This window comes from Jaculus jaculus, chromosome 1, assembly GCF_020740685.1.
Source record: "Jaculus jaculus isolate mJacJac1 chromosome 1, mJacJac1.mat.Y.cur, whole genome shotgun sequence".
In the NCBI taxonomy this organism is placed as follows: domain Eukaryota; kingdom Metazoa; phylum Chordata; class Mammalia; order Rodentia; family Dipodidae; genus Jaculus; species Jaculus jaculus.
In genome coordinates this window covers 61,036,140-61,054,117 of record NC_059102.1, presented here as the reverse complement: position 1 = coordinate 61,054,117, position 17,978 = coordinate 61,036,140, and positions in this window count along the sequence as shown.

The window sequence follows — 17,978 nt, the reverse complement described above, 5'->3', positions numbered from 1 at the left end:
CCTTGAGATAAGACTCTTTCAGTGAACCTGGAGCTCACAGTTTTTCAGTTAGATTGGATGATCAGTGAGCCCTAGAGATCTCCCTGTCTCTTATGCCCTCAGTGTGGGAGCCACAGGCATGTGTGGCCATGCTCAGCTTTTTACGGGAGTTCTGGACTAACTCAGGTCCTCATGCTTGCAGTGTGTGCTTACTCTCTGAGCCATCTTCCCGGCCCCAGGAATAATCGTTAACCATGTAATTAACATGAGTGACGGGATGAGGCTTTGTCTGATTTTGGGTTCCTCTCAAGTCAGCGAGTTGAATAAAATTTTGATAGATGTTAGCATTTTCTTAGGTGTCTAGTCTAGTTTTGGTTGAAGAAATGAAAAAAATCAATAAGTGTAGGATGTATAACTTTTTAGATGAATTGGAAACGACTACTATTTTTTGGTGTATGAGGTGTGTGTGTATGTGTGTATGAGTGTGAGTGAGAGTGAGTGTATGTGTGTGTTGTATGCATGTATGTGCACATGCAAATGCTCCATGCACATGGGAGCGGGGCTAGAGGAAGACATTATGTGTCCTTCTCCATTGCTCCTCTGCCTTATGTACCTGAGACAGGGTGTCTCATTGAACCTGTAGCTCCCTGCTTTTTGGTTGAACTGGTCAAACAAGGAGTCCCAGTGATCTTTCTGTCTTCTGCCCCTCAGCCCTGGGGTTACAGGCAGGTGTGACCATGCGTGGTTTTTTATGTGGCTGCTGCAGATTTAACTCAGTTCCTCACACTCACATAGAAGTGTTTCTTACTTTCTGAGGCATCTTCCCAGCCCCTACTATTGTTATTAATACAATGAAATTAAGATGTGAGTTCTATTTACTATACATGTGAAAAATAATGTGCATCCAACATACATTTTTTTTTTTTTTGGTTTTTTTTTTTGAGGTAGGGTCTCACTCTGGTCCAGGCTGGTCCAGGGAATTAACTCTGTCATCTCAGGGTGGCCTTGAACTCATGGCAATCCTCCTACCTCTGCCTCCCGAGTGCTGGGATTAAAGGCGTGCGCCACCACGCCCGGCTCCAACATACATTTTTTAAATTGGTAAATGAGAAATACCAAGTCACAACCAAGTACATGTTCTCATTGGTGCAAACATCTCTAAACCTGGAAACGTTCTCTTTTGGTCTTTACCTTTTCTCGAAAGCTTTCCCTGATTGTCCAGGTTTAGGTTGGGTGCACATTTCTGCCACTATGCCATTCTAGGCTTCCTCCAGCGCACTACAGACTCAATGCATTGTAACTGCTTAACTGCTGATCATTCCCACCGTTCTGTGTGCTCTGTGTGGGCAAGGTCATGGCGTTGTCATTGTCTTGCAGATTCTAAGCACATTTAACACAATTGCATGAACTGCAGACTTCCAAGGGCAGGAGCAAAATCTCATCTGTCTGTTTCTGCTTCACCATGGAGATTCAGTACTGTATTGTTATATGATTTTTAGTTAATACTTCCTTATTTGAGATCACCATTCTCTCTTGAACCATATGCTCAAAAGAAGAAGAAGGAGGAGGAGGAGGAGGAGGAGGAGAAACTGCTTTTAATATTAACTTGGACAAAGCATAGAAGCTAAGCCTGGCTTACACAGTTACATAATGATTTTCCATTTTTGCTTTCCAGCTTTTGCGCTTTCCAACAGCATAGGTGACTAAGCCCTGTTCGCATTTCCAAAAGGGAAAATACAGGGAGGGAGCACTTTACTGGAGGATTCCCAAACATTTCAGATGACATCGGATGGAGCAAAACTGAAGTGAGAATGGGTGAACATGATCTGAGAAATCACATCAGTCTTGACTCCCAGAATCATGGCTGAATGGCTTCTTCCTATTTATTCAGCAGGCAGGAGGCTGTAGAAACTCTTTTGCCCACACAGCACGTTGACCCATGTCACACCCAGATGGGCAGAATATGTCTTTCAACCTACACATTTTCCCTAAAGCCCTACACTCCATTGCATAATTGCTTTAACCAGAAGAAAAATTCTTTCATTCCACTGTCAAAACATGCTGTGAACGTTTAGAATTAGGTATTTGGCAGTGTACAAAGTTTACAGAACTCCCTGGATATAGCCTTAGGCTTAGGACCAATTGGCAATCCCATCTGGTTAGCAAGGTCAATTGCATGTGTAAAGGTTTCAATTCTTAGAGAATCATTCTCCAGGAACGAGGAAAACCCCGAGCTCTCTATGTTGGCTGATCATGTCATCTGTTCTAAATTTAAAAGAGCTGGGGATAAGGAAGAGGCAAGACTTTTTTTCCTTTTTTAAGTGATCTCATGGTTTCCATCGTCTCACTACTTCTGGCAACATACTATTGTGTTAAACAGCACACAGAGACTTTTTAAGTCCAAATCATGAAATTTTCTTATGTTTTCCTCCCTATTTATATTAATCATAGCTTGCCTCTTTTGGATCTTCTTCTTGGCTGCACTATTAGCAAATAACAAATGGAATCTCCATAGGGAAAGTCTTTGGGTTGTGTCACTGCACACATTTTTCTTTTAAAACTTGTCAGGCCGCTTTTAGTTAATGAAGCCAGTAGGTAGTCTCATCTAGTTTGGAGAGCTGACTCAATTTCTCTTGGCAATAAGTGGCCAAGGCATTGAACAGAGATGGAGCCTGTACCTAGCATGGAGGACCAAGGTTTCTACCAGCGAAAATTGGAAGAATTTCTGCAGCAAGTCACATGTTGCACTGTTTACCCAACTCCTTCATGTATGCTGGGAGAGTGCTTTCCACACTTACCTCACACAATCATGCATATTTACTTTTGTTTTTGTGTCATATAGATATAAAGAAGCTATGTATCTTTAATTTACCATAATATGTTTACTTCTTGCAAAACATCTATTAAGTACAGAGAAAAGAACTGAGACTTCTTAAAGAAAGTAATGAAAAAAAATCCCTTCTTAGCATTCTTTTCCATCTGCCCATACTGTGGGCACCCACCTCATCTCAGAGTCCTCAACCTGAGAGAAGAGGCCTGGGAAAACCTGTGTCTCCTAAGCCACTTTCTTGATCTTTCTTTAATCATTGCTTGGTCAGGAGCCTCTGGCTGTATTCCTGCTGTTGGAAGCAGTGTCCATTCACCATCCTGACCAAACCTGTCTCTGGCATTCAGCTTGACCTTTGATCTTGAGCTGTCTGGATTATTGGAGAAGGAAGATACATTGGTTCATTGCTGCCTTATCAAAAAGAAAAAAATAAAGCTATTTGGGAGATAGTGCTCACCCTTGATGCGTGAGGACCCGAGTTCAGTCTTGAGAACTCATGTAAAATGCCAGGCATGGCGGCATGTGCCTGCAATCCCAGAAGTGGGGAGATGGAAATAGGAGGATTTCTGGAGCGCACTGACTAGCTAGTCTAGCTGAAATGATGAGCTTCAGGCCAAGCAGAGACACTGTATTAAAAACACGTAGATAGTATATAAACATGTAGATAGCAATGACACTGGATGCTATCCTGCTGCCTCCACATGATCATGTACCCTCATACATATGGACATTCATACACACCACACACAGAAAAAGAGAAAACCCTTTAATATACATTACTCAAATGTAAAATAACATAAACTTAGCAGGAATTATTATTAATCTCTTATGAATGACTATGGACTTTAAGGTTCTTTTAATCTTCCAGATAGCATTAAATCTACTTGAGTTTTATTATCTTTAAAAAATTTCATGGCCAGCTATGTATATCTTGAAATAGAGGTTGACATTGTCTTTTACGACTGACTGTATCTTATTCACCATAGCGTATCCTACCAGCAGAGCTGCCTACAAGTTGCCTCGCATGCTCCAGAGAGGCAGATTCCTGAGACACCCATGCTGGGTTGGACTTTTTGGTGATGCAACTTTCTTTGAATTATCCATGCTCCTGCAAGAAAATCCCTCAACCTGCTCTGTAACCCCAATAAACTCATTGGCTCACTAAAACTAGATTGTGTGCAATTGTGCTTTTGTCCATCTCCTCCAAATATGGGGTGAATAGATGTGTGTTCACATTTCCTCAGGAAGAAAAAAATTCATGTGACAAGGTCCTATAGAGATTAGTATCAATCTCAGAAAAATCCCTAGTTCTCAAGACCCACGATAACATGGACTCTGCCATCTGTATCTGACTAGAGCTGACCCTCAGGGATGTGTGGTCCCACTGTTATTCATGTTACTCTTAGGAGCATGCTCCTGCCCCAAAGGAATTTGTCCATATTTGAATGCCTTGAAATCTCACATTAACCTTATTATTTCCTTTTACAGTTTTGATCCCATGGCTATGAAATCTGTTGCTAAAATATTTACACTTAACATTACTATTTAATATGTCTATTATTTATATTAAATAATAAATGTTATTCATATTTATATTATTTATATTAAAATACAAATAAATGTTAGAAAACAGTTTGGAAGACCTTCTCTCAGATCCTGTCTTGGAAAAGTGTAAGAAGGAAAGAGGAAAGGCGTACTGAACCTCCTTTACTGGAAGAGAGTCTGATGGCCATGTGCAGGAGAAGGAAGAAGAGGACAGGAGACAAGGTTTCTTCAACCTGGAGTCTGGACTCACTACAGGACAATTTTTCCAATCATAGTTTTGCCACACACAGTTTCTGATGGGAACATGGATGAGAAGAGGAAAGGACAACTCCCATGCCTTATGATGAGATCTGATAAGGAGCCAGAAGACACAAAATTGGCTTTTAAAACTTGCCATGAGAAGAGCTTATCTTTATTATCCAACACATGACAAAAGCACCCCAACAGGCAGGAGACCTGAAGATGGCATGCAGGTGCTAATTTCCTGTGGCTGGGTACACCTTAGGGGATGGCCTGTGGAGAAGATGGTCAGGTTGCAGAATTTTGCCCTCTTTCCAGCTTAAGCCAGCATGTGGGATGATGCCTATTGTTGCTTGATCAGCAGAGCCTCTGGGCCATTCATAGGGTCAGTAGCCCTTCCTACTCTGTTTATGGTTAGCAGTTGAGAGATCAGGAGGAGAGGCCTCCTCTGCAAAGCATGGGTTATGCATGGTATTAGGTAGCATTTTTACAACGGCTGCTCCCTGTAAGGCCACCTGATCTCTTATTTCCCATTAAAACACTAAACTGGGAAGGAAACTTTTAATTCTCCAGAACAGAAATCACTTTACTTTTGTTTGATTATGGAAACATGCCTGGGTAGAATATAAAAGAGAGCTCACAAAGCAAAGAAAATGCATATTTAAGTTGTGATGTGTTGCTCTCTACAGCCATCTAAGAGATCTGATCAAAACTGTTCAGGATGGCAGCCTACTGCTTGCAAACTCACAAATTCTGGCTTTAGCCATCCTTTTAATCATAGCCAATCTGTTGTTTATTTGAATTGCTTTGATTACTAGTGAGACTGAACATCTGTTCATATATTTACTGGCCCTGTTTCTTTTTGAATTGTTTGTTCCTCTCCTTGACTCATTTTCCTTTCTATCCTGTGCAGGTTTATATGAACATGATACACTATAGCTATTTACTTCTTTCTTAGCACATATGTTGTAAATCTTCTCAGTTGCTGTTTGTCTTTTACCCTCCTGGCTATATTGTTGTTATTTAAAAAATTCTCACATTTTGTGTAGTTAAATACATCAATATTTTCATTTATGGTTTTGGGACTAGCACAACACATATAACTTTCCTTTTTTAGAGATACAAAACTATTTGTCCATATTTGATTTAAAGAGAGCTGTTTTTGACGGTGCTGTGTTTGGCCCAGCAATGTAGGATTTCACTTAAATTTTACAGCGATTTTATGAGGTGACATCATCTCCATCTTGCAAGTGGACAGACAGCACAATTGTGGTCACCTGGCTGAGAAGTGGAGGACTCATGTTGAGAGGTCAGGTCCTTAACTCTACAAAATAGAAACTTTTCAGGTATTTCATATTCCAGAGAATATGTAGATTTTTTTAGATAAAGTTATAGATTACCAGGAATCTATTATGTAAATACTTTCCCCAGGGGGAAAAAATAAATCCTGGAGTATTACTCCAATTGCTTTCTGTGGGCCAGATAATTTGAAAAGTAGAGAATATGGCTGAGAATGCGAAGAACCTTTTTAAGAGGGAAATCTATTCATTTCTATAACACATGTGCATGGAGTATTTTGGTTATCCAAACATTCTAGTTAAAATAAAATTCAGAGCAATAATATCACTGTGAGCTAAAGGATGAAGATTCTGTGATTCTTCTCGAGTCTTGCACTAATAGTCAGGAGAAAAAACAACATGCATAGATGTTATGATTGTTTCTGCAATATCTGCTTACTAGGGGCAATATAATATTTCAGCCATCTTTGCACATTTGCCCCTGTGGATTTATTTTTATAGTCAAGCTTGATTTTATATCTGTTCTCCTATAATTCAAGCCTCTCTTATGCTTTACCTAATTGTTTCCTTTGCATCATATTACACATTTGTGAATTATTTCTAGAAAAATCAGGATCCTGTAAAGAAGCTAAGGTGAGAATTCACTGGCCAATTTTGAAAGCCATACTAATAGCATGATGCCAGCTCTGCTGCTGGTGTGGAGCTTTCCCACTCATATGTGAGTTTTGCTACATTTTTCATAGGATGAGTAGACAGTGAGAAAATTCAAATATATATGGAAAAGAGAATAATGTTACTTTGAAATTTTCATATCATTGCCAAAGTCATACTGTTTCTTATTTTATCATTCAGTGGGTTAAAGCTGGTTTCTAATAGTCTCAGTGCAATAAGAAACACATTGGTTGAAAAAGGAGATTGCTGAAACTAGTGTGGTACTAGAAAGTGCTGCAAAAAATAATTTCATTTTAATTTTCTTATGAGCTGTAAGAAATGAGTTCCAAGGAGGGTTTTGTTTTGGTTTGCTTTGGGGGAGAGGGGTTAAAAAAAATAATCAAAATATTTGTGTTGATGATCTACAAATTTTGATTTATAAGATGTGAGGAAGAAAGTTTGCAGGCTGATTACTTAGCATAACACTCAGGGAACACAGTGAAGGCAATATACAGAGTCCAGAGACTAGTTTTGGATATCAAAGACTGAATGCATTCCTATAAAATGCCCTTCCTGTTGTTCCTCTTTAGATGCTGGTGGAGTGAAAAAGGGGCTATTTCTCATTATTGAATAATAAATCAGTCTTTTGGGGGTTGTCCATATTCTGTTGAGAAATATTAATGAGTAATTGGAAGATGATATGACATGAGAAATTACATGAATAATGATTCAATTTACTAAGATGGGAAATACAAACAAAGCTGAGTGAGAAATTGAAATTCACAGATCTGGGGTGTATTGTAGGTGTGCAAGAGTGGCATGAATATTATGGGGGTAACTAACTGCTCTCTGATTGGACTTTAGGTTGGTTCCATAGGAAGGAATTTATGCCTTTTCTTGAAAACTTAGTCAAAAGCCCATAGCTAGAATGGTCATAGGTTTGAGGAGGATGGTGGCTAAGTGGACATTGTGCCATCAAATTGCCCTCTTAATATTTATATTTATCATTCTAGAGAAACTTCCTTTTGAAGTTGATGGTAATTCCTAAAGAGCTTTTCCTTGTACTATGTGATGTTTGAATACTTGGTGCTAAATCTCTATCACATTCCCCAAGGCTCAGGAAACACTGCAAAACAAGGGGCTACAAAGAATGTAAGAAGCAGAGGAGGGGTGGACTGCTTTGAAATACTGTTTCCTGCATATGAAATGGCTATTACATTCAAAAACCCACAGTGACTGTTGTTACTTGCATGAGACCTGAATAATATAGAACACTTCAGCAGTCTGTTAGGGATGATGGAGGAGGGCAAAACCAAAACAAAACAAAGCAAAACAAAAACAAAAAAAGCAAAAAACCCACATCAAAGTAGAATAGAGACTAGTTGGAAAGAGAAAGGGATTTAGTGGAGGGGGGTGGGGATTGGTGAACAAGAGAAGGTAATAGGAGGGAATTATGATCAAAATATATTACATCTGTGTATGAAAATTATCAATAAAAAAGTAAGAACACAGAGGTAGGAGGATTGCTGAGAGTTCGAGGCCACCCTGAGACTACATAGTTAATTCCAGGTCAGCCTGGACCAGAGTGAGACCCTACCTCGAAAAACAAAACGAAACAAAACAAAACAAAAAAGTAAGAACAAAGAAAACAAACATGGATAAGCATCAGTTCTAAAGTGTTGCCATTTGTCTATGGCTTATTGACTTGAACAGACTGACTCCTTATCTACAAGTACACCATAAGTGTGCCTTTCTGACAGCCTACACACATTATGTCAGACTTTTCATTGTTGTGATAAAATGCCTGAGATATGTTTGCTCAAGGTTTCAGCAGGAAAGGAGGCATAACGGAGCAGAGCAGCTCAAAACATGAAAGCTAGGAAGGAAAGAGAAAGAGAGAGAGAGAGAGAGAGAGAGAGAGAGAGAGAATGCCTGCCTTCCAGGCTTTCTCCTTCTTCCCTTTATATTCCATCTATTCCCCAGAGCCTATGGGGTGGTGCTACCCACATTCAGAGTAGCCTCATACCCAACCTTAGTTCAGTCTGGAAATGCCCTTACAGGCACTTCTAGAAGTATTATTATTTTTTAAATTTAATTTCCTATGCAGGTCTCACCCAATTGATTTGACCATCAAGATTAACCACCCCACAGATTAATGAAACAAACATGGAGTTTGAGAAAAAATTATGTTGTGAGGAACCAAAATTCGTCTTCATCTTGGACATGTGTTAAACTACCTGGGAAAAGTAAAGAATGAGGAACACAGCAAGATGGGTGTTGGGGGCGGGGAGGTTGAGCCAAGGGAGTGGAGAAACCTGGCATGACCAAGAGGAGAAGGAAGTTGTTCATTTCTTTAACAGATAACTGTTGAATGCCTTTCTGAGTACAATTCTGTGTGAGATATTCCAATCCAATAGTTAACAAATTAGCATCATAATGATTCTACCTTCACTGACCCCCCATGGTAGGGAGGATGGAGGCAGGTAAGAAAGGAACTGGAGCACAGTGAGGAATGCTAAAAAAGGGGCGTTGTTGTAGCAGCAAGTAGAGGGTTCTTAATCTTGGTGAGGGATGACAGAGGTGTTGGCAGTGTCGGGGATGTGGTATGTATGCATATAACTAACTACCTGTGAAATTGGAGAGTCCCTCTGGAATAAGAAAGTAACGTATTCCCTCACTAATTTAGCATACAATGTTATGATGCTTCAGCATGGATATGTAGATGTTCCTGTGGCTGAATAAAACCACAACTGTTTTATTAATCTACAAAATAGCTAAATACCATGACTCCTCTGCTGAGCACTTGAATTTGCTTTTGAGTTCTACCTAGGAAGCTTCTTTAACTTCAGAAGCTCTCTGTTGTCCACATCTAAACCCAGCTGAAAAACTAATTAATGAACCGAGATCCTTTAGTCTTCTCTCAATCCAATCAAGCTGACAATTGAGATTAACCATCACACACATGATGTAGCACATTCCAGCAGGGGAAGTCTGGGAAGACACCTGTCACTTTTGCTACTCCACTGCGGGGAAGCTTGATTTTATTCCTGAATGCGTTTTTTAGAATGTTCAGCTTTGTGGTGCTCTGTCTCATGGATGTGTTGGGAGCTGGGACATCAAAGCTGTGTTACCAAGTCTTAAAACAGAGAGAATTGCACAATCAGGGAACTGAAACAAACTGAGATAAAAATGTGTCAGGCAATGGGTTTATTCTATTACCATATGGATCTGAGCCAATTATCTACTCAAAATTTCACTCCACTGTCTTATGTTTTTAATTAGCTACATCTGAAAATTGGATGGTATGAACTAACCAATGTAGCTGTTTGAAGGGCTCTTCTCTGCTGTTTGGGTTTAGAGATTGTGTTAGCTTTCTTTTGCTGTGACAAAACCCCTGAGGCAACTTAACTTTTAAGGAGGAAGAAAGTTTTATTTTGGCTCAGGGTTTTGGATGCTTCATTCAATGGTTCTATTGCCCTGAGACTGTGGTGAGGGAGAACACCATGGTGGGTATGTGTGGTGGAAAAATCTGCTTATCTAGTGGTGACCAAGAAGCCAACAAATAGTGGAAGGGACCAGGGTCCCTGTATACCCAGCAAGGGCATGACTCTAGTGACTTCTTTTCAATTGGCTTCATGTCTTAAAAGTTGTACCATCTTCCAAGAGTGCCACAGGCTGGGGACCAAGCCTTTAACATGTGAGCCTTGGGGACACATTTATTCAAATCATACCAGAAGTGCAGAGAGAGCATGATGTGAGGGCCCCTTTCCTCAACCATGTGGTGTAGGCAGAGGTATGCTCTGAGAAGATTCTGGAACCATTTGGTACAAGGATTTAACGAGAGAATGCTATGGAAGTCTTTAAGATATATGAAAACATTTAATAACTATTATTCTCCGTTTCCTTTCCTAAAATCCTTCCCCTCAGCACCCTAGCCTTCAAATATGTCCAACTTTTCAGGCAACTGCCTGGGGAACATGGACCAGCAGGATCCCTGAAAACAGGACCATGGTCCAAGGCTTTCACTGTGACAATCAGGTGAAGGTCATAGCTTACCCAACCCAGCTGGTGGTGCTGAAGCTTCCTTCACCTTGCAGAGCAGGATCTCCAGGACTATGTCTGGTCCCCAGGCAGAACCCAAGGACAGATAATCAGAATGTTCTTCACAACAGAGTAAGGCCCTCATTCATGATGGTTTCCTTCCTTCACCCCCTCCCTTCATCCCCTCCCTCCTTCTTCTGCCCCTCCTTCCCTTCCCTCCTTACTTCCTTTTTCTAGTCTTCCCTTCCTCCCTTCTTTTGTTTTTTCTTTTCTTCCCTCTTCCTTTGCTCCTTTTCTTTCTTCTTTCCTTCCTTACCTCCCTCCTTTCTTTGCTTCCTCCCCTACTTCCTTGCTCCCCTATTCCATGCTTGCTCCCTTCCTTCTTCTCCTCCCTCCCTTCTTTCATCTTTTCTTTCCTCCACAGTTGCTTGACCACCGAGAATTAACTACACTTAGAAATGGATATGCACCTCCAGCATTATGTACATATGGTATATGCCAGGGAAATGTACATTGTTATTCACACCATGACCTCATTGTAGCTGTAGACTTGCTCATGAAACTAAGAAGCCCACATATTTACTGTGACTAAAACTCTGCTAGGTGTTCCCACAGGCCCCAAAGCCCCACAGGGTCCTATAAGCGTGTCCCTGTTTTGAAATGAGGAATCTGAGGTTTAGATGATTTCCACTGGTCCAGGGCTGGCCACCTGGGACTCTTCTACAAGTAAAGCTAAAGATCCAGGAAATACTAAAAGCAGTTTTAGGAAACATTGTGTATTGTATCAGTGAAACTGCCTCTGTTCATTTAATTTTGGAGCTAGAAGCTCTACAGAGAGAAGTTAAGAGATAACTGGGAATGAAACTGGCCACAGAGGGTTTCTGTCACCAAACATCCACATTTCTGGAGGATAATTTATCCTAGAATTTGACCAGAAATAGACATTAGCTTAAAGATGCAACTAGGGTGATTAGATTAGCTGAATTAAATAAAAGGCACCAGCATATGTCCTATTTCCATGCTGCTTCTCAAAATAGAAAGCACCTGATAAAAGGAAAAAGAATGGAAGATATATTTCTCCCTCATTCATTCATTCATCAATTCATTCCTTATTGTTGTAGGGTTTCACATTGTAGCTCAGGCTGGCCTGGAACTCATGGTAATTGTCTTGCCTCAGGTTTTCTTCTTTTCTTTTCTTTTTTGTTTTTTTGAGGTAGGGTCAACTCTAGCCCAGGCTGACCTGGAATTCATTATGTAGTCTCAGGGTGGCCTTGAACTCTAAGCAATCCTCCTGCCTCACCCTCCCGAGTGCTGGGATTATACACATTCGCCACTATGCCCGGCTCTGCCTCAGCCTTTTTATTGTTCCTTGTTTGAAGTGCTGAGCTAACACTAACCAGAAAATGAGCATCCTTCATCTATTTTTATTTGTGAGGGAAACTGATCCACTTTTTCATTTTCTACCCTGGGCTACTACTGTGTACAGTTGACCAGCTATTTCTTGTACTATAGTATCTGCTCTGATGCACATTTCAGATTTGCAAACAGAAGTGCTTGGTGGGCTGGAAGCACTTTGCTTGGTCTTAGGTTGGTATCCTGACTCATTATTTAGGCAGAGTTTAGGGACCCAAAGATGTGCATCTCATCTTAGAAGATTCAGGTCCATTCAGAGAATTTTTTTCTTTTTCTTTGGAACAAGGTTGGCTTATGTTTCTCCAGCTGGCCTTGAATTTGAGATCCTTGCCTGAGCCTCCTGAGTGCTGGGATTACAGGCACGTGTCACCCGATGGAGATGAGGTATAGGCGGCACTATAGCACAGTTCTAGGGGTGCATGTTGGGAGGCAGTTTTTATGTAACAAATGTGGTTAGTGCAACAGAGAATAAATTATGGGGATGTTGAACACAGATGAACCTCCCTAAAAACTAACAAAGGGACTGAATCATCAACCAAGTATAAAAATCATAAATTTTATTTTTTCCTAAAATACCATTTAGTCTTTATTATGAGTGTGAAATGAACAGAAAAGTTCATCTCATTTATTTTTAAAACTGATCTCAATTGTTTTAATTTTAAGTATATGCAGGCTGGCTCTTCAGTTACCCTCATCCTCTTCCTTCAAGGGAGAGTTTATTTTCTCTCCTCCTCCAGAGCTTTAAACAGCACCATGGTGTCACAGGGAGGGGTCTATTCACTGTCATCGTCAGCTGATCTGGAGATCTGAACTTTGGTCTTTCACATTTGTACCCACTAGGCTTCCATCCTGTCTTGCTCACTGGGTGTTTGGGAAACTCTAACTTGTTACTGTGCACAGGGGATCTGGTCCACCTGGAGGCTATTTATTTATTTATTCATTTATTTAAGAGAGAGAGGGAGGGAGGGAGGAAGGGAGAGAGAGAAAGAGAGAGAGAGAGAGAGAGAGAGGGAGGGAGGGAGGGAGGGAGGGAGAGAATGGGCATGCTAAGGTATCCAGCCACTGTAGACGAACTCCAGACACATGCACCACCTTATGCATTTGGCTAATGTGGGTCCTGGGGAATTGAACCTGGGTCCTTTGGCTTTGTAGGCAAACACCTGCCCTCCAGCCCCACCTGGAGGCTTTCTCAGCTTCTTCTGCCCCACGGGAAAGAACACAAGACATTTTCTCTATCTCACTTCATACCACTGTAGGCCTGGGTGCATATATCTTGGAGTACAGCCATAATGTCTTTCTAGCAAATAAACTAATGTCCTTTCTGCTTTCAAAGTCCCACTGCAGAAGGGCGTTTACTTATCTTCTCCCAAGCCTTGTCCTAGGGGAGATAAGCACCTGTTGGACATTTACTCGTACTTGGCCTTTTAAAGTGAGTCTTGGGTGTGATATTTTTGCGTAAGTACATGTGGTGTGCAAGTGTGTTCATGCAGTGGACAGAGGCTGACCGTTTTAGGCATCTTCCTCCATCATACACCTCTGAGGTACAGTCTTTGGCTTCAGCACAGCTTGTTGATTCAGCTAGTCTATTTAGCCACTTTGCCTCAGGAATCTTCTGTTTATGCCTCCTAATCTAGAACTACAGAAGACTGCCATACCCACCCAGCATTTATGGGGGTGTGGGGGATCCACACTTTGGTCCTAGTCACTGGCTCATCTCCCTGGACTGCAGGGGTGGCTTTCCAGTGCTCTACTACTCCCGGCAAGAATTTCATTTAGTTGGTACTTAAAGCTCAGTTTTTGAGACTTAGAAACACCTCTCTCCATATAGTCCTCCTACTTCAAGTTTCTGTGTTCTTCTGGGTAATCACTTCTCCAAGAACTGATGCCAGAGAGCCCTACTTGCAGCTTGTGAGTGGAGAGAAACAAGCCCATGATCAGGTAGTGTGCAGCATGTGATTGGTTAACAACATGAAGGTTGCTAAGGCAGCTGTTTAGGTTCTTTCAGAACATGTGGAAAGAGAGAGTTTCAGATACACACACACACACACACACACACACACAGAGAGAGAGAGAGAGAGAAGGTGAAGAGATGGTTATGGGTTTTCTTGACTGTAACAATCACTTTGCTATGTGCATGTATATCAAAACATCTTGCTGTATACCTTAGGTATATATAATAAAAATAAATTTATAAGAAGCTCTGTAGCAGTTGCCTTCTCATCACAGGGACAAACACCCTGCCAGAAGCAGCTTCTGGGAAGAAAGGATTTCTTTGAGGTTAATTGATTTGAGGGGAAGCTTCATCTTGGTGGAGGGAGCTGGCTCACTTCATATATCTGTAGGGAGACAAAGAGAGAGAGAGAGAAGAAGGAGGAGGAGCAAGGAGCAAGCTGGATCTCAACACACAGCAGACTTAAGCAAGACAGGATTTATTTTGGCTCACAGTTTTAAGGGACAGTGCATCGTGGTGCAGAAGGCAAGGTGGCAAGAGTGTGAGACGGCTGGTCACGCTGTGTGCACAATCAGGAAGGAAGGACGAAGGCTGACGCTCAGCTAACTTTCCTCTTTCTACTCCGTCAGGGAACCCGGCCCATGGCATGGTGATGAGCTGCCTATGCTCAGTTAAATTTTTATGGAAATGCCTTCATAAACACACCCAGAGATGTATTTTCACGGTGATTCTGAATCCTGTCAAGTTACCAATGAAGATCAATCTTGACAGACAATGAACCTCCACGAGGTCTAGGAAGGAACCCTGCAGCATGAGGAGAAGCAGTCACACCTGACAGAATCAGATGAAACGCGCAATGCTGCAAAGTAGCCTACAGTAGCACCCGGAGAAGATGTGCCGTCATCCTGACAAATGTGTGGAGAATAAGTCAGTAACAATAATTCTACTTGAAGAAGGAAGTGCAGACAGCCTTGGCCCCATGCAGTCCACTTGAGCGCTGTTATGTCCCTCAGTGCCATGGGTGGAAGGCAAGTCAACGTGTTTGGCCTTACCTTCCTGGCCTTTTAAGATTCTCTGCTTTTAGCTTCCAAGATTATTTTTAATCTAACTTATTAATTATCTTGATAATGCCAATCCTTCACAAATTCTGGGGAGCATAATATTAGAATTAGCTTTTGAAAATGGATTATGCTTTCAACTTTCCCTACTTTCAATGATGTTTTATTGATAAAATTGAGAGGCTTTATTGGATAACCATCCTAACCTGGGTGTCCAATCTTGAGTTACTTTTTAAAAGCATTCCAAATATTACAATATTTTGTTTATTTTATAATAACTAAAAGTCTTTGGAGTATTTAAAAACAAATTAGTTGTTTTTATAGTCATGTCATTAACATCATTGGAATCCAAAATATTATTATTATTATTCATTATTTAAGACCTTCATTAACAGGTGCTTGCAGTTCTGGGGCTTTTTTATTTTTATTTTTTTTTGAAAAAGATCAAGTTGTAAACTTTTTACTACAAATTAAAAATGAAGTTCTTAAAAATCTCAGCTTGGGTCTGGTGAGATGGTTTAGCGGTTAAGTGCTTGCCTGTGAAGCTTAAGGACCCTGGTTCCAGGCTTGATTCCCCAGGACACATGTAAGCCAGATGCACAAGGTGGCGCATGCATCTGGAGCTAATTTGCAATGGCTGGAGGCTCTGGCATGCCCATTCTCTCTCTACCTATCTGCCTCTTTCTCTCTCTTTCTATCGCTCCCAAATAAATAAACAGCACCAAAAAAAATTAAAATAAAAATATCTCAACTTGACCAGATATGAAACAATTTAAAAACCTTTAAAGGTATATTGAGAAAACCCAGGCTTAAAAAAAACAAACAAACATGTTTGTCATTACCAAAGAGACATCTTTTAGGTAAAAATAATAAAAAACTGCATGCTGCAGAGACAATGCAGATAGTTCTAGTTTATCTGGTCAAGGGGCAAAAAGCAAGCACTTAATTAAGGTCTTCAGCTCCAGTCTTTTGCTCATTTCTTATTGCTGGAATTTCATATTCATTTCTTCTTGTTGGATGACTAAGCCTGATGATGGTAAAGACCATAAGCTGACATTTACTCAGCCCGCCCTGCTCTGCCTCAGAAGCAGAGGAATTTTCAGCTGGTGGATCGGCTGCTTTTATCTCTTTGCCATCCTGTGGATTAGGGCTCTCCGGGCATCCGCATCTGTAGTTGGAGGTGCGTTGAGGTGGCCTCTGACCTTCGGTGTCATCTCCTTGATTTTCCCTGTCCTCTACATTGCCATCCTCTCTGGGCTGCCTCTGGCGAGGAGGACCCCTGCAGAATCGTGGTCTATAACCCCGATACATATTCTGTCTCACCCTCTGCCTTGCTGTCCTGCTCCCTGGTTGTGGGCACCCTCCGCCACTGCTCCCTGTGCACGAGGTGGGATACTGTGGTCCGCGCCCATAGGGCATCGTCCTGTAGCCAGGCGGGGCCTCGCCTGCGGTAGGCGGCGTTCTGGTCCTGGCCGTCAGAGCGCTCTCCCATCCTTCGTTCTCCCCCTCGCTATTCTGGTGATCCTGCTGGTAATCACGAGAGGGAGGACCCCGACGGCGCGGACAGCGTCCACATGGTTACCGTCTGCTGCATCTTCACTGCCTTGAACCGGCCCTCCACCAGGGCCTGTAGCATTTGCTGCCTCCGAACGCTTTTCTCCTTCAACATCAGAGAGAAAGAGGCAGATAGAGAGAGAGGAGAGAGAGAATGGGTGTGCCACGGCCTCCAGCCACTAGGAATGAACTCCAGATGCATGTGCCACTTTGTGCATCTGGCTAACAAGGGTCCAGTAGAATTGAATTTGGGTCCTTTGGCTTTGCAGGCAAACGCCTTAACCATTAAGCCATGTCTCCAGCCCTTAAAGATATATGTAAGAAATAGTTGAATGTGCTGAAAACGATGGAATTATGACTAGTTCATCTGTGCAGCCTGTGCACCATGAGGCTGTAGGGGATGACTTATGCTTCTGGGGTGGGTTAACTCAGAATCTATGATTAGACCCTATACAATTATGTTACTTAGTAAATGCCATAAAGTAATTTAAATTTATATAAGATGGTGAGATCTAAAGCCAAATTTTATTAAAAAAAACAAAAAGCAGAATTGGCTAATACTTTTTCTTTCATGTGACTTATGGTAATGGTGTTCTGGGGAACTGTAAGAAAAAGAATTCTGACGCCACATCCAAGCCTACAGGGAGGAAGATTCCAGGGGTCATCACTCCTGATATGTGTAAGCACTAACAGAGGAATGGCCAGACTGGTGCCACGTGTATGCTAACTTTGAAATAAGCTATGAGAAAAGTGAGTAAGGAAAAAGGCACTATGAAAACTAAAGGGGCTAATCTTGAAAGTCAAAATGTTTTTCTGGAGCCCGGCATGGTGGCACATGCCTTTATTCCCAGCACTCAGGAGGCAGAGGCAGGAGGATCGCCATGAGTTCAAGGCCACCCTGAGACTACATAGTCAATTCCAGGTCAGCCTGGGCCAGAGTGAGACCCTATGTCAAAAAAAAAAAGTTCTTCTCTAACTGGATACATTAGCCATTTAAAAGGGTGTACAAAGTCCTGCGCTATGGGATATAGGACAGAAAGCTGTCAGATAAAGCTGAGATTACTTCAGATCCACAGACACCCATGTCTTAAGCTTGGATGCCAAAAGCTTTCGCTTCATTCAGACAGAAGAATAGCGACAGTGGCCGAGTGAGCATTTTGTGTTGCGTTAAATGCAGGAAGTCTCAGGATGATAAAAAGGAAACTTCCTTTATTGAGACCACTTAGAAATGTTTTCTTCCACATTTATTTAATGATTGTAGAAAGTTGTTGGATTACCAAAACAAATTACCACGGGCTGATTAGATTAGGCAATAGGAATTTATTTTCTCCTAGTTCTGAAGGTTGGAAGTCTGAAAGGTCAAGATCAAGCTGCCAGCATGGTTAGTCTGTGTCGAGGCTCTAGTCCTCAGCTCAGAAGTT